This window comes from Saccopteryx bilineata, chromosome 2, assembly GCF_036850765.1.
Source record: "Saccopteryx bilineata isolate mSacBil1 chromosome 2, mSacBil1_pri_phased_curated, whole genome shotgun sequence".
NCBI classification, from domain to species: Eukaryota; Metazoa; Chordata; class Mammalia; order Chiroptera; family Emballonuridae; genus Saccopteryx; species Saccopteryx bilineata.
In genome coordinates, this window is record NC_089491.1 from 146,068,747 (window position 1) to 146,087,110 (window position 18,364).

The 18,364-nt window shown below is 41.1% G+C and overlaps 1 protein-coding gene and 1 pseudogene across 1 annotated transcript in view; one reads left to right on the forward strand and one right to left on the reverse strand.

The window, feature by feature from the left end:
• Window positions 1-18,364, reverse strand: part of YAF2 (YY1 associated factor 2) — an 83,930-nt gene that overhangs the window by 16,842 nt on the left and 48,724 nt on the right.
• LOC136323737 (importin subunit alpha-1 pseudogene) lies at window positions 15,855-17,449 on the forward strand (annotated as a pseudogene).

The window sequence follows — 18,364 nt, forward strand, 5'->3', positions numbered from 1 at the left end:
TGTCTGTCCTTTGTTTGAGGTTACTGATGTAAATACTTGATTTGTCCTTCAGTTAGCATTCTCATAATAGAGCTGTCCTATTTGGTGTTTCTTTTCACTCCTTTGCAATGATCACCTTTATTCTGTGCTGTTATTCTTGCTTTGCAGTTTACTTTGTATTGTCCCTCCTCACTCCTTGCCCTATTGCTTTTCCTGTGCTTCTTGGCCCAATGTGGGTAAGACACTGGTTTTCACTATCATCCATGCAATAGTATTGTTCCCTTCATTTTAGCTCTCCTGTACGCTTTACCAGCCAGGCCTTTACTGCTTGTGTAATAATCAGATCAGTGGCTGTTTTAATAACTGTTCCTAGAGCAGCTGAGTGCAATGTTCTCAAAGCATGGTCTGTGTACCACCAGTGGGCCCTGTCGGTCCATCTAGTGCCCCTAGGCAGCCTGGTATAATCATAAATTTAAAAGATCGAATATGATTTTCCACGGAAACTCCATTGTTAGTTTGTAATGCATAATACAAACTCATAAAAATTGTTTTAACTTATAAAAGTAGGTAATTCCAGAAATTCCAGAATTCAGAGTAATGATATAAACACTGAACAGGCCTTCAACAGAATATAGAATGTCAATCAGTATTACTGAGGTACATAAGTCGGAAAGCACTGATATGTATGTATAAGTGCCTGGAAAACAAAAGTGAAATGGAAAGTGTATTGTAAATATCTGAAAACAACTTTTTAACAAATCAGCATCCTTTTGCCTCTAGACACCACAGTACAATTCTTTGTAAAACATTGACATGAAAGCTTTTCAATAATTTTCAAAATATAGTACTTCTCTGAAAAACAAAGTAAATTTTTACAAAATATAGGCAAAATATGCTCTTCAGCCTAAAACTGATGCATTTTGTCACCAAAAAAGAAGTCTGAAACTACAACAGCATCATTCATAGCTATACCCATAATAGCAAAAACATTATAAGAAACTTTTATAAAATTTACAAAGTTGATGACATGTTTGAAGAGAAAGCAGAAGACACCAAATTCTTTTAATATATTATGTAGCTGGCCACTGTTTAATATTAATAGCATACAATATGGAAGAGTTAATACTGTTACATGTACATGCTATGAGATGCTTTTGCTTTATAGCTCAAACAAACCACAAATGTGAAAAAATATCCATTCTTGTTATATCATTATAGATAACCTACTTGAGAGAGAAGTAATCAATGACTTTTTGTTTGATTTATCACTGACATGCCAAGCTACAAAAAGTTATTTCCAAAAGAATGAAACAACATTGAAAATTGGAAACTGGGGATTCACCTGCAAAAGGTAGGGTGGGATCAGTATTGATTGAACAGCAAGTATTGGTGTAGATACAAAGCTATAAAAGAGACTGCAATTAATTGCCTAATTTACATGTCGCACTATTCCTCAATGTATAGCTAGCAATAAAAAAATACACCTCCCAACTTTGATTCAATATGATCAGAATGGTCATAATATCTATATCTTTTTGTTTTTTTTTTAAGTGAAAGAAGGAAAGATTGACAGACTCCCACATACGCTCCAACTGTGATCCACCTGGCAACCCCCACCTGGGGCCGATGCTCTGCCCATCTTGAGCTGATGCTCTCAACTTTTAGAGCCTGAGGCAGAGGCTCCATGGGGCCATACTCAGCCCCCAAGGCCAAAGCACTTGAACCAGTTGAGCCATGGCTGTGGGACGGAAAGAGAGAGAAAAAGAAAAGAGAGAATGGGAGAAGCAGATGGTCACCTCTCCTGTGTGCCCTGACCAGAAATCTAACCTGGGATTTATACATGCCAAGTTGATGCTCTACCACTGAGCCAACCAGCCAGGGCCAAGGCCAATGCTATGCTCATCTGGGGCCAATGCTCACAACCAAGCTATTTTTAGCACCTGGGACAGAGGCTACATGGGGCCATCCTCAGCTCCCAGGGCCAATATGCTCAAACCAATCGAGCCATCATTGCAGGAAGGGACGGAGAAAGAGAGAAAAAGGTGGGAGAGGGGAGAAGCATATGGTCATTTCTCCTGTGTGCCCTGACCATAAACCAAACTCGGAACTTCCACACGCCAAGTTGACACTCTACCACTGAACCAACCAACCAGGGCCAGTATCTTTCTATACAAAAAATTATTGAATGTATTGCTTTTCCACCTTAATGTAAACTGTCTATTGCAGGAAAACATGTTAGCATTTCTTCAGGACACTAATACTTTGAAATGACTGTTTCTATAATTCTAGAGATCTGCTCAAGTGACATGTATATTGAAGCAAGATGTTTAAATCTTGAATAGTATAAATATGTTGATTGGAGGTACAATGTGTTTAATTTTTAGTTTAAGAAAAAGCCAAATATGGTACAGAGAGTTGAACACTAAGAGATTGACTTTCCCACTAATAACTGAAAAGCTAATTAATATGACATCTATCACTGCCTCAATTTGAAATACTTCAACTTTCAGCAGTGTAGTGAGATAAGGTTAATCAAGAGTCTGAGGGTAGAAAAAACAGCTTAAGAAATAAATCATAATTTGAGGGGTCATGTTCAATCAAATATCCAGAATTATCTGAGCAGCCACCAGTTGCTACCATTTCAGCAATGTGCAATTTTAAGTTAGCATAAAATAAGAGCAGGAAAAGAAACATAATTTGGGGGATATGATCTGTAGTTCAAACTCATGAACCCTATAGAAAAGCTGGTAAGCAACACCTCTTTCACAGATATAACTCATAACCACCACTATTTTTTTTTTCTGAAATGAGAAGCAGGGAGGCAAACTGACTCCCGCATGTGCCTGACTGGGATCCACCCAGCATGCCCACTGGGGGGCAATGCTCTGTCCACCTAGGCCATTGCTCCATTGCAACCGAAGCCATTCTAGTGCCTGAGGCAGAGGTCATGGAGCCATCCTCAGCGCCCAGGGCCAACTTTGCTCCAATGGAGCCTTTGGCTATAGGAGGAGGAGAGAGAGATAGAGAGAAAGGAGAGGGAGAAGGGTACAGAAGCAGATGGACACTTCTCCTGTGTGCCCTGGCTGGGAATCAAACTTGGGACTTCCACATACCAGGCCGACGCTCTACTTCTGAGCCAACTGGCCAGGGCCATAACTATTATTTTTTAAAGTACTATTTAATCACTTTAGGTGTGATATTTTTTAATTTACCTAATATTAGTTGTATACTTATGCAGTACATATCCTCTGTGTTTCAAAGATACTGAAAGATTGAGATTCAATGGCATGATGTTTAAAAGCGCTTGGAGATAACGTAAGATCACTTGGAGTCTAATCCTACTATGATACTTGGTGAAAATCTCGTTTCTTGTTTATAAAATAGGAATTGTGAGGAGTAAATATTGTGAGCATAAAAATATCTTAATACATTATCTTATACATAAGTACTAATAAAGATTAATAATAAATTATTTATTCTTATTCCTTAGGTTATTCAGACAACTGAGTGTATAAAAACCTGAACGTTAACATGTGACAGTACTCAAAAATTTGATTTAGGAATATATCCTTAAAGTTTAACTCAGGGGTCCCCAAACTAGAGCCCACGGGCCACATGCGAGCCCCTGAGGCCATTTATCCGGCTCCTGCTGCACTTCTGGAAGGGGCACCTCTTTCATTGGTGGTCAGTGAGAGAAGCACTTTATGTGGCATCGCTCACGTACAGTACTACTTCCGGTGACGCGGGATGCACATGTCAGGGCTCCAGAAATGCGTCATATCACTTGTTACGGCTAGCAGTGACAAATATGGAACTGGACATTGACCATCTCAGCCAAAAGCAGGCCCATAGTTCCCATTGAAATACTGGTCAGGCCCTGGCCAGTTGGCTCAGTGGTAGAGCATCAGCCTGGCGTGCAGAAGTCCCGGGTTCAGTTCCCGGCCAGGGCATAGAGGAGAAGCGCCCATTTGCTTCTCCACCTCTCCCCCTCTCCTTCCTCTCTGTCTCTCTCTTCCCCTCCCGCAGCCAAGGCTCCATTGGAGCAAAGATGGCCCGGGCGCTGGGGATGGCTCCTTGGCCTCTGCCCCAGGTGCTAGAGTGGCTCTGGTAGCAACAGAGCGACGCCCTGGAGGGGCAGAGCATCGCCCCCTGGTGGGCAGAGCGTCGCCCCCTGGTGGGCGTGCCGGGTGGATCCCAGTCGGGCGCATGAGGGAGTCTGTCTGACTGTCTCTCCCCGTTTTCAGCTTCAGAAAAATAAAATAAAATAAATAAAAAGAAATACTGGTCAGTTTGTTGATTTAAATTTACTTGTTCTTTATTTTAAATATTATATTTGTTCCCATTTTGTTTTTTTACTTTAAAATAAGATATGTGCAGTGTGCATAGGGATTTGTTCACAGTTTGTTTGTTTTTTTTACTTTCTAATTTCTGAAGCTGGCCTGACCAGGCCGTGGCGCAGTGGATAGAGCGTTGGACTGGGATGCAGAGGACCCGGTTCAAGACCCCGAGGTCGCCAGCTTGAGTGCGGGCTCATCTGGTTTGAGGAAAAGCCCACCACTTTGGACCTAAGGTTGCTGGCTCCAGCAAGGGGTTACTCTGTCTGCTGAAGGCCCGTGGTCAAGGCACATATGAGAAAGCAATCAATGAACAACTAAGGTGTTGCAACGCGCAATGAAAAACTAATGATTGATGCTTCTCATCTCTCTCTGTTCCTGTCTGTCTGTCCCTGTCTATCCCTCTCTCTGACTCACTCTGTCTCTGTAAAAAATAAATAAATAAATAAAAATTAAAAAAAAATAATAATTTCTGAAGCTGGAAACAGGGAGAGACAGTCAGACTCCCGCATGCGCCCGACCGGGATCCACCCGGCACGCCCACCAGGGGTGATGCTCTGCCCACCAGGGGGCGGTGCTCTGCCCCTCTGGGGCGTCGCTCGGCTGTGACCAGAGCCACTCTAGCACCTGGGGCAGAGGCCAAGGAGCCATCCCCAGCACCCGGGCCATCTTTGCTCCAATGGAGCCTTGGCTGCGGGAAGGGAAGAGAGAGACAGAGAGGAAGGAGAGGAGGAGGGTGGAGAAGCAAATGGGCACTTCTCCTATGTGCCCTGGCCGGGAATCGAACCCGGGTCCCCTGCACACCAGGCCGACGCTCTACCACTGAGCCAACCGGCCAGGGCCTTGTTCACAGTTTTATAGTCTGGCCCTCCAATGGTCTGAGGAACAGTGAACTGGCCCCCTGTGTAAAAAGTTTGGGGACCCCTGGTTTAAATCTTTCAGCCTGACCAGGCAGTGGCACAGTGGATAAAGCATCAACCTGGAATGCTGAAGACCCAGGTTTGAAACCCTGAGGTCAACAGCTTGAGTGAAGGGTCATCGGCTTGATCATGGGATCATAAGGCAAGACCCCATGGTCACTTGCTTAAGCCCAAAGGTCGCTGACTAGAGCAAGGGATCACTGGCTTGGCTAGAGCCCCTCGGTCAAGGCACATATGAGAAGCAATCAATAAACAACTCAAGTTCCGCAACTACGCGTTATGTTTTTCATCTTTCTCCCTTCCTGTCCGTCTGTCTCTCTCTTGCTTTAAAAAGAAAAAAAAATTTCAGTCTTTCATACTTTGTATTACCAAACAAACTGGCAATGCTACACTATACCCAATTTGGAAAAACTAAGTTATTTGGCTTTTTCATTTTACCTCTCTTTCCCAGTTCCAGATAACTACTGCTAGTCTCCAATATGGTGGCCAATGAGTCTCTCATCTCCTGGCATCCATGCCCTTACCATCTCCTCCCACATAGAAAAGTGCTGACCTGTCTAACCAGAAAGATACTGCAGAAATGACAAAGAGGGACTTTCAAGACTAGGTCACTGTGACTTCCTTCTTGCTCACTCTTGGATTAGTTAATCTGAAGGAAGCCAGCTGCTACATTATCAGGACACAAAAAGTAGGCTGGCCTATGGGAAAGTACACATGACAGGGAACTGAGACCGCCAACAACAGCCAGTGTGGGTGCCCCACATCTCGGAAGCAGATGCTGCTGCCTCACTTGACATCTTAACTGCAACATCAGGGTAAACCCAGAGACAAAACTACCACACTAAGCTGCTCCCAAATTCTTGAGTCACAGAAACTGTAAGAAAAATGCTTTGAGATAATTTGTTACACAGAAATACATGGTAACTCTGTTTATCAAAAATCCATGTGAAAAGACAGTGGTGTCTAGTGTGGGAAAGGGGAACATAGAAGAGAGAAAGAGGAAGCGAAATAGGACTAGAGCTAATCAAAGTGAATAGAATAAATCAATGTAAAGAATTCAAAAATATTTCAGGCTGTCATTATTTCTAGGTTCCTAAGATCATTTCCATTTCTCTGTTTGTCCTTATCTATATTTTCACACCTTTAACAATATACTTTTCAAAATAAAAAGTATATACTCTTTAATTATAAAAACTTTCTCTAAGTATTCACATGTATAATTTTATTATGTAGTAATTACTTGACAACAACTGAAGGTCAACTGTTGAGATTACTATTCACTTCAAAACTTATATGCAATCACTGGCTAAATGCAAGAGAGTTCGTAACATCACGGAACCTCAATTTAATAGAACAAACAGATATGAGGAATCCAATATGGCCTAGAATAGTGGTCGGCAAACCGTGGCTTGCGAGCCACATGTGGCTCTTTGGCCCCTTGAGTGTGGCTCTTCCACAAAATACCACGTGTGGGCAGAAAGGACAGCTTAGGAGTACCATAATTAAGTTAATAACAATGTACCTACCTATATAGTTTAAGTTCAAAAAATTTGGCTCTCAAAAGAAATTTCAATCGTTGTACTGTTGATATTTGGCCCTGTTGACTAATGAGTTTGCCGACCACTGGCCTAGAACACAGTATATTCCCAATAAATATTTGTTGAATAAATAAGAGAACACACACACACACACACACACACACACACCCTAAACTGGGGAGTCAGAATGGAAAAGAAATAAGAAATATGCCCTGGCCGGTTGGCTCAGTGGTAGAGTGTCGGCCTGGTATGCAGGGGACCTGGGTTTGATTCCCGGCCAGGACACATGGGAGAAGCGCCCATTTGCTTCTCCACCCCCCTCCTCCTTCCTCTCTGTCTCTCTCTTCCCCTCCTGCAGCCAAGGCTCCATTGGAGCAAAGATGGCCCGGGTGCTGGGGATGGCTCCTTGGCCTCTGCCCCAGGCGCTAGAATGGCTCTGGTCGTGGCAGAGCGACGCCCCGGAGGGGCAGAGCATCACCCCCTGGTGGGCGTGCCAGGTGGATCCTGGTCGGGCGCATGCGGGAGTCTGTCTGTCTCTCCCCGTTTCCAGCTTCAGAGAAAAAAAAGAAAAGAAAAGAAATATGTCAGGGAAGCCTTCCTGAAAAACTGGTATTTAAAGTGAGTCTTAAATAATATGTAGAATTTCAATGGATAAAGTTGAAAAGAAGGGCAATTAAGACAGAGGGAGCAAAATGAGCAGTTACAATATCAGAATGATACAGGGAATTTCCAAAGTATTTTCAGAAAACACATAATTAGGAAGTAACCCAGTACAGCGGGAATACTGATATTATAGTAAGAGGCAAAAATGGAAAAGCAAACTGGAACCAGGCTACAGAGAGTTATTAAGTGGTCTATAAAGTTTAGATTTCATTCTAAAGTAATAGAGATCCATCACAAGTTCAATCAATATGCTATTCTCTCTACTTTTACAGTTTATGTTTGAAATGTTATATGATAAAATTTAAAAACAAAAAAAAACCCATGAAATTTGCCCTGGTTGGCTGGCTGACTCGCTGGCTGGCTGAGTAGATAAGAGCACCAGCCCAGTGTGCAGACCTCCTGGGTTCCATCCCCAGTTAGGGCACACATGAGAAGTGACCATCTGCTTCTCTTCCCCTCCCCCTCCCCCTTCTCTCTCTTCCCCTCTCACAGCCAGTGGCTCAGTAGGCCCAAGCATCAGCCTTAGACACTGAAGATAGCTCAATTGATTTGAGCATTGGCCCCAGATGGGGGTTGCTGGGCGCATACAGAAGTCTATCTCTCCTCCTTTCACTTAAAAATAAAAAACCAAAAAACCCCCTGAAATCCCTTTTGAATTCTCACTGCTCACAATGCAAAGGTATCAGGGTCAGACTTAATGGCAAAGAACACCATTAAGACATTATTACTTTGGGCCCCTTGCTTGGTGGCCCAGAAACCCTGGGCCAGGAGGTTGCAGTGGTTGTCGGTTATTGATGGAGCCCTTGACTCCCTGCCCTGGGGTTCCTGCTTTCCTGCCTCAGGCAGCCTTCACTCCACACTTTGGACAGGTGTGGAGGTGCCCACTGCTGGGCTTCTTCTCTGCTGGGCTCACCATGCTGCTCCCAGGCCTCGGTCCTTATCATGCCTTTGTTCCTTTCTTCTTTTTTAACCAGGTAAGTTTTTCTTATGAAGTAAATTTTGGGCAAAAAAAAGAGATTAGTACAATAGCTGAGAGAAAAGCAATAAGGATTCAAATAGGGCTTCAGAAGTTAGATGGGCTATGTGAGAAAGTATGAGAAAAACAAAAATACTTAGATGTCTAACTGGATTTAGGGTCCTAAGACAGAGAAAAAGAGGAAATAATGACTTCAAGGGTGAAAAGCTGGGTGCCTGAGAGCATATTGATGCCACAATAGCAGAAAATATAGTTAGCTGCTTGGCCTTGGGTATATATTTATGTCAGTGTGTATATATATACACACATACATATACACATATCTATAAATATGTAATCTGATGTTTAAATATTATATATATACAGCCCAGACCAGAAGGCTCAGCTGGGTAGAGTATCGTCCAGAAGCACAGAGGTTGCCAGTTCAGTCCCTGGTCAGGGCACATACAGGAATAGATCGATGTTCCTGTCTCTCTCTCTCTCTCTCTTCCTCTCTCACTAAAACCAATATTTTAAAAAGTTACATACATTATATATTACAAAACTTACATATACTATATAACATATTGGCAGCAGATATAAAATCCTTAGAAATTTTATATTCCTGATTATGTTTCTTAGGTTAATATTAATATTAGATGGAATTTGATAAGTACCAATTGATGCTAATGACAAAGAAGATAAACCCACACTAAGTTCAGAGGAAAATTGCCTTAGGGTAATAACATCTTGCTGATAATTCATATACAAAAAATCAATTCAAGACAATCAACAGGTTCAATGTAAACATCAGTATAGCATACACTTTCTAAATAATAAAAGCAGAAAATGTTAAAACACAAATCCTGATAAAAATCACATTTTAACATATTATACAATACCATACCATTTTCTTTAGATTGCTTTTTCTATTTAATTCAAGATGCTCATAATCAAAGTAATTTCATTCTATTTTAAAGAATTTTTTTTTTAAATACCTATGATTAGAAGTATTTTTTTAAATGAGCCTAATAATACCAATCACAGCTAGCCTACTTCTTTTCGATTATACTACATGTGCATTAATTCTTTACCGTTAGGGTCATAAGAAATCAACAGTGATTATCATCTGCTATCTGCTAACAGAAAATCTAATTAAGATTTCAGTAAGTCCTACAAACTTTGGATCCAAAATATGGCTATAAATAAAGTTTATGGCAGAATATCACATTTCTTAGAATAAAAACACAGTATTCTGAATGAAAATAAACACTCATGTTTGCTAAGACAGATTTAGCTCGAATCAGTTAAATTATATCACAAAATATTAAGTGAACTAAGGTTGAAAAGAAGTATAAATTACATTCATTTAGAATGAATGGGCCATAATAATATATTCCAAAATAACTGAAAAGAGGAAGTTAAAGCTTAACAATAACATCAAATATAAAGAAACATGCAACAAAAAGACAGGGCTACCTGAAGTAAACAAGAAGAGAAAAAGACGAAGAAATTTCTGCTGATTGACAAAGTCCTAATTTACAAAGGACAAAATGGCCCTCTTTTCTCAGCATTTCTCAGCCAAACACACTAGTGAACTCCCAGCTTCTCTTTTCCAAAGTCTATAAGGAACTACTTCAGGATCCTCTCTATCCCTAATGATCCTAAGAAATTTAAGTCAAGTTTACCTTCCAGATCAAGCTGGGAAATAGTTGTAATTTCCTCTCCCATTCCATAGTTCTCCATCTGCTCATGCTAGCCAAAACTTACTTTAGCAAACAGCTAAAACACAAATGTACGGCTAACTTGACAAATATATAAACATATTAGTAATGCATCAACCAAACAGATCTTTGCTTTTTGATCAAAGGAAAAGTATAAGGAAGAACAGAAGTTTATTAGGCTCTACAAATGAAATAAATAAAAATGAAACTTGAGAGAAAAAATTTTATAATTTTACACAGGATTACACAAGTTAACATATATTATGTACTAATAAATGGAACCTATGTGCAGAAATTTTTGTTCCAAGTCCACAAATACAATTTACTAAAAACATGATCACTGAGTTAGACCAACAATGACTACAAATTAACTCAGTTTTTTGAAGTAAAATTAACTTCCTATAAAAGAACTTTCTTAACATAAAATTTACTATCAGCCTGACCAGGCGGTGGCGCAGTGGATAGAGTGTCGGACTGGGGTGCAGAGGACCCAGGTTCAAGACCCCGAGGTCGCCAGCTTGAGCGCGGGCTCATCTGGTTTGAGCAAGGCTCACCAGCTTGAACCCAGGGTCGCTGGCTCCAGCAAGGGGTTGCTCGGTCTGCTGAAGGCCTGCGGTCAAGGCACATATGAGAGAGCAATCAATGAACAACTAAAGCGTCGCAACGAGCAATGGAGAACTGATGATTGATGCTTCTCATCTCTCTCCGTTCCTGTCTGTCTGTCTGTCCCTCTCTCTGTCTCTTTAAAAAAATAAATAAAAAATTTTTTAAAAATTTACTATCAGTTGTCAACTAAATTTAGCAATTCACTAGTAAGTAGTAGTTCATTGCAAATGAAAGATACTATCACATTAATAGTCAAAGTTAAATGTAGTCAAACTGCAAATAAAATACCTGTGCATTTTACTATATGTTAATTATACTTTAGTCAAAAAACTAAATATAGCAACACTTTAGTTTTAAGTAACTGAAGATGAATTGTTTATTGATTTTATTGATTTGAGAAGAGGAAGGAAGAGAGCAGGAGAGACAGGAACATCAAGCTGTTCCTGTATGACCAGGGATGGAGCCAGCAACCTGCATGCTTCAGGACGATGTTCTAACCTGCTGAGCCATCAGGCCAGGGCAAGAACGAATTATTTAGATAAAACTAATTTCTAGACTCTGGCCAATTGGCTCAGCGGAGAGAGAGTATCGGCCTAACATGGACTTCCACACTCGATCACTTGATCCCCCATCAGGGCGTACATAAGAAGCAACCATCTGCTTCTCTTCCATTCCCTCTTCCCATCCCTCCTTCTTCTTCTCTCATAGCCAATGGCTTGGTTGGTCCAAGCATTGGTCCCAGATGGAGGTTGCTGGGTGGATCCCAGTCGGGGTGCATGCAGGAGTCTACCTCCCCTCCTCTCACTTAAAATTTATTTTCCAGCTGACTAAAGTATACATTTTTTAAAAATATAATCTTTTTTCTTCCTAAAAATGTTACATGCTCCACTGCCATAATAGTGTAACATATAAAAGCTATTAACTTATTAAAGGGTATCTTATGTGTGTCAAGGATCATACTAAGCTCTTTAATATTCACTAATTTAATTTCAAATTATTTTTGACATGATGAGGAAACCAGGACTCAAGATATTTAAGAAATTTTGCCATGATCACATTCCAAGTCATACTTAATGCTAGGTCTGCATGAATGTTCTACACTTTTTTTCCTGGGGTTTATTTTTTTTGTTTTGTTTTGTTTTTTTGTATTTTTCTGAAGCTGGAAATGGGGAGGCAGTCAGACAGACTCCGGCATGCGCCCGACCAGGATCCACCCAGCATGCCCACCAGGGGGCGATGCTCTGCCCATCCGGGGCGTCGCTCTGTTGCGACCAGAGCCACTCTAGCGCCTGGGGCAGAGACCAAGGAGCCATCCCCAGCGCCCGGGCCATCTTTTGCTCCAATGGAGCCTTGGCTGCGGGAGGGGAACAGAGAGACAGAGAGGAAGGGGGGGGGGAGAAGCAGATGGGCGCCTCTCCTGTGTGCCCTGGCTGGGAATCGAACCCGGGACTTCCGCACGCCAGGCCAACGCTCTACCACTGAGCCAACCAGCCAGGGCTTTTATAGTATAATTGAAAAATTAAAATAGTATATAATTTAAGGTATACAAATAATATTTTGATATATAATTAAGCTATTTAACAAATCCATCAACTCACATCACCTTTTTTTTTGTAGTCAGAACATAGATTTACTCTTTTAGCAAAGTTCAAGTACATGGAACAGTATCAACTATAGTCATCATGGTGTACATTCAATCCCCAGAACTTTATCTTGCATAATTGAAACTTTGTACCATTTTAGCAAAATCTTGCCATTTCTCCCACTCCCCAGCCATTTCACTGTTTCTGAGCTCAACATTTTTAGATTTCACACATAGGTGAGCTTCCACAGTATTTGTCTCTCAGCCTATATTCTGTATATGTAACAATGTTGTGCTGTCTTGATGACACAGAACACCCACTTAGAACCTCAAAGAACGTGTCTCTCTGGAACCATCAATCAAGATGTTCTCTAGGCCACCTGCCCTTATCTAAAATGGCAGTTCCAGAATGTTGTATCATTCTACTTGGTAATTCTTTCATCTCCTATCTTATTGTCAGTTATCACTTCTCAGTATATCTGCTTCTGGCAATCTTAATCATCCCATTCACAACTCAAAACCCAAGCTAGATCCAATTTATCTTTCATAACCAGAGAGGAACTGGAAGTTGCCAAGAGTAAGAAGATCTTACCAAACTGCTGATCATATTTTAAAAAGCTGTTTTGTATCACCATTAAAGACTATGACATAGGAAAGTGCATAATAGAATACAGTTATGATTTTTTTTATTTTTTTTAAATTTATTTATTCATTTTTAGAGAGGAGAGAGAGAGGATGAGAGAGAGAGAGGAGAGAGAGACAGAGAGAGAGAAGGGGGGAGGAGCTGGAAGCATCAACTCCCATATGTGCCTTGACCAGGCAAGCCCAGGGTTTCGAACCGGCAACCTCGGCATTTCCAGGTTGACGCTTTATCCACTGTGCCACCACAGGTCAGGCGAATACAGTTATGATTTTTAAAGCTGCAAACTATATACCAAAGACCTAGTACAGGAGGGATGGGAGATGAGGAAGCAGTGGTGAGGAAGAGGTGACTCACCCCTCTGCAATCAAAGCAGCTCTGCTTCTGCTTTACAAACTGGAGTTTGAAACAAAATTCTTTGAGGTTGTACGTGTGAAAACTATTAAAATAAGCTAACCGAGAACACTTTAAGACTGCATTGGACGAAAATTACTGGAAAATGGCTGAAAATTCAGTAAGGCAAATAGGTCTTGAAGACACAGTGACAAAATGCCCAGAACAAGCACTGGATGTTATCTAAAGAGTTTAGGGATTACTTCTACATCATGACTCTTTAATTTGTATAGCATTTAGCAGAGCTAGAATAAAGTTAAATAATAAGAGAATTTCCTTGCCTTGTTTCTAATTTTAATTTTACATATAAAAAAGGACTTTCCTAGCCCTGGCCGGTTGGCTCAGCGGTAGAGCGTCGGCCTAGCGTGCGGAGGACCCGGGTTCGATTCCCGGCCAGGGCACATAGGAGAAGCGCCCATTTGCTTCTCCACCCCTCCGCCGCGCCTTCCTCTCTGTCTCTCTCTTCCCCTCCCGCAGCCAAGGCTCCATTGGAGCAAAGATGGCCCGGGCGCTGGGGATGGCTCTGTGGCCTCTGCCCCAGGCGCTAGAGTGGCTCTGGTCGCAACATGGCGACACCCAGGAGGGTCGCAACATGGCGACGCCCAGGATGGGCAGAGCATCGCCCCCTGGTGGGCAGAGCGTCGCCCCCTGGTGGGCGTGCCGGGTGGATCCCGGTGGGGCGCATGCGGGAGTATGTCTGACTGTCTCTCCCTGTTTCCAGCTTCAGAAAAGTGCAAAAAAAAAAAAAAAAAAAAAAAGGACTTTCCTAACTATGGTTTTGAGATGCAAAATACAATTATGTTAACATTTCAGTGACTTTCAGGAATATATGTTAGATTTTATTAACTACAGTTGAAGATCTATTAAGATGACCATATGGCTTTTCCTCTTTTATCTACTAATATGTTGAAGTATATTAAGAGTACTCCAACACATCTTTACAGTCCTGAAATAAATTCTGCTTAGTTATGGCATGTATTTTACACACACACACACACACACACACACACAAAGTAATATATTATATTTTGAATGTACTATTGAGTTTCTGTATCAATATATTCTTAGGTGAAACTCAGCTGTAGTTTATTTTAATATAATATCTCTATCAGGTGTTATCAGTATTCTGCCTGCTTTGTTGCTCTATTTTTATGTCACAAATATTATATATTTGAATACTTTCTATACATCAGGCATTGTTCTAAGAAGTGTGTTTGTTTGATTGCTTTATTTCAGTGAGAGGCGGGGAGGCAGAGACAGACTCCCACATGTGCCTGACCAGGATCCACCCAGCAAGCCCACCAGGGGGCAATGCTCTGCTCATCTGGGGCCCTTGCTCTGTTGCAACCGGAGCCATTTTTTAGCACCTGGGGTGGAGGCCACAGAACCATCCTCAGTGCCTGGAATCAACTCGCTCTAATCAAGTCTTGGCTGCAGGAGGGGATGAAGAGAGAGAGAGAGAGAGAGAGAGAGAGAAGTGAGAGGGGGAGGGGTGAAGCAGATGTATGCTTCTCCTGTGTGTCCTGACTGGCAACTGAACCCGGGACATCCACACGCCAGGCCAATGCTCTACCACTGAACCAACTGGTCAGGGCAGAAGTGTGTTTGTTTTAACCTGCATAAATTTCATAGCAACTTGTCTCACCTGATGTTTACTGCTTATATTAATTCAACTTTGTCTAGCAATAATATCCACTGACAATTTTTTGTTAATATTTGCCTACAATTTTGGTTTGACTACTGATTTACTTTCAACGCCCTTAGTAATTTTGTTCTAGATGTGTTTCTAACATCAAGCGTATGGGGGGGGGGGGTTATAGTTAATCTAATCCAAGTCTTGCTGAAGAGCTGAGCTTATGTTGTATGCATTTATTATTTTAGCAAGCATATTTCGTACTGTTTTTGTTTTCTGGGTGTTTTTCCCCTTCCATTCTTTTTGTTATCCATATTTTGTTGCATAGTAATTTCACATATTAAATAAATGTTTAGTAAGTGCCTACCATGTGTGAAGAACCATGCTTAGTGTCAGAAACACAATAGTGAACCAAAAAGTTAGCTATATATAATTACAAACTGCAACTCTGTACTTCCCCATGCCACTCCAATACCATAACATAAGCAATTCTAATATGAGTGAGGGTAGATAAAACTTTCAAGAAAATTTTCTCATAAATTCTGGCATGCTCAGATTTAAATAAGACAAAGGAGCTGCTGAATGAAAGACTGAGGGAGATTATCTCAAGCAGAAAGTAAGCCCTGAGTATTCAAAAGTGGAAAGAACTTAGTGCATTACAGACTGAGTGTCAAAGGGCTGGAAAATACTGAGTGAGAGGAAAGATCAAGAGACAGGCAGGTCAGACGAGATCTACAAATGGACCACATTAAAGAACCTAATTAACACCGTTTTGGGGCTGATCCACAGTAGACATTCTCAGAGCAACTAAACCGCGCCTGTGCGCTCCTCTCTGTCTCCTATGTAGTCTGAACCGACTGTATATCTTTCTTCCTTTGTCTCAAACCATGTCCACCAATGAGGATGCTAATTCACCAGCTGCCCACCTTAAGATTCAAGAACAAGGGGGAAAAGACAGTACAGAAATGAGGTGTCGTTGAATAGAAGTTAATGTGGAGCTGAGGAAAGCTAGTACGGATGACCAGATGCTGAAAAGGAGAATCGTAGGCTCATTTCCTGGTGATGTTACTTCTCCACTGTAGGAGAACCGCAACAACCAGAGCACCGTAAATTGGTCTGTTGAGGACATTGTCAAAGGCATAAACAGCAACAATTTGGAAAGCCAGCTCCAAACTACTCAGGCTGCGAGGAAACTGCTTTCTAGGAAAAAATAGCCACCCACAGACAACATAATCTGGACTGGTTTCATTCTCAAATTTGTGTCCTTCTTGGGTAAAACTGATTGAAGTTCGATTCAGTCTGAATCTGCCTGGGTCCTCACACTGCTTCCAGGACATCAGAAAAAACCAAGGCTGTACTAGATGGAGGTGCTATCCCAGCATTTATTTCTCTTTTGGCATCTTCCCACGCTCACATCAGTAAACAGGCTGTATGGGCTCTAGGAAACATTGCAGGTGATGGCTCAGTTTTCTGAGACTTGGTTATCAAGTATGGTGCAGTCAATCCACTGTTGGCTCTTCTTGCAGTTCCTGATATGTCATCTTTAGCATGTGGTTACTTATGGAATCTTACCTGGACACTTTCAAACCTTTGTCACAACAAGAATCAAGTGCCCCCGTTAGAAGCTGTTTAGCAAATTCTTCCTACTTTAGTTCGTCTCCTGAACCATGATGATCCAGAAATATTAGCAGATAGCTGCTGGGCCATTTCCTACCTTACTGATTATTCAAATGAACAGACTGAAGTGGTTGTAAAAACAGGAGTTGTGCCACAACCTGTGAAGAGTCTAGGAGCTACTGAAATGCCAGTTGTGATTCCTGCATTAAGAGCCATAGGAAATAGTCACTAGGACAGAAGAACAGACTCAGGTTGTAATAAATGCAGGAGCACTTGCCATCTTTCCCAGCCTTCTGATGAACTCCAGAACTAATATTCAGAAGAAAGCTACATAGACAATGTCAAACATCACTGCTGGCCACCAGGACCAGATACAGCAAGTTGTGAATCGTGGATTAGTCCCATTCCTGTTGCTGTTGCCTCTAGGCAGACTTAAAGACACAAAAGGAAGCTGTATGGGCTGTGACCAACTATACAAGTGGTGGAACAGTTGAGCAGATTGTACATTTGGTTCATTGTGGCTTAACAGAACCACTGATGGACCTCTTAACTGTGAAAGACATCAAAACTGTTCTGCTTATTCTGGATGCCATTTCAAGTATCTTTCAGGCTACTGAGCAACCAGGTGAAACTGAGAAACTTAGTATAATGACTGAAGAATGTGGAGGTTTGGACAAAAATTGAAGCTCTACAAAACCATGAAAATGAGTCTGTACAAAGCTTCACTAAACTTGACTAAAGTATTTCTTTCCCTGTAGAGGAAGAAGAAGATCATAATGTTGTACCAGAAACTACTGCTGACGGCTATGCATTCCAAGTCCAGGATGGCACTTCTGGGACCTTAACTTTTAGATTGTTCAGCTGAGGCATTAGAAATTGTTTGTTGTGTACTATGTTTGGTATAAGTTTGTTTCACTGTTTCTCTACTAAGAACTCTTTTTAAATGTGGTTTGTAACTGTAGCACTTTTTACAAAAAACTATACTTGAACAGTTCCAAACTGTACTTACTGTATAAAGCTTCTCCTTTCAGTGGGTTTCTTATTTCTATGTGGAATTTCATATTTTGCGGTGTCCTATACATAAAGATTAAATTCCACCATTTCTGTTACTTAAAAAAAAAAGAAAAAGAATGAACCTCATTATTCTAGGTGAAACATACACCCTGAAATATGCTTCAGGAGAGAAGTGACTTCTATCATATCTCCATTTTTAAACTGTTTTGTAGAGAATGACTGGTGAGTGAGTTCCACAGCGGTGAAGAGAACACGTGGCACACTATTAGAGTGGCCCACACAAGAAGTGACAGTAGCATGGAGTAGCTGGCAGATGGTAAAGATGGATGGAAATGAACAGATCCAAAGATTTTAATCAAGATAGTATTATCATACTTCCTCCTTCTCTTCCAATATTACTTTTACATATAGTATAATTTTACTATTCCTATAATAAAGACATCACTGTTCCTTTACATAAACTCATTCAGTAAATAGTCAGTAAACATATTATTACAGCCAAGTAACATGCCACATATGGGAATATAGCAAAGAAGAAAAACAAACCTCTAGCCTAACAAAGCTTTTAATTTGTGAGATAAAATAAAACTAAGCCTTCCTTATATGTTTCTGATAATGTCCTATCATATTATTCTAAATCAGTAATATTAAAACATTTTATTTTTGGTGTAAGATAGTCATTCATTCACTCAAAAGATATTTCTAAACACAATCTATGTACCAGGTCCTATTCTACAGGCATACAGAAATACTGCCTCATGGAGCA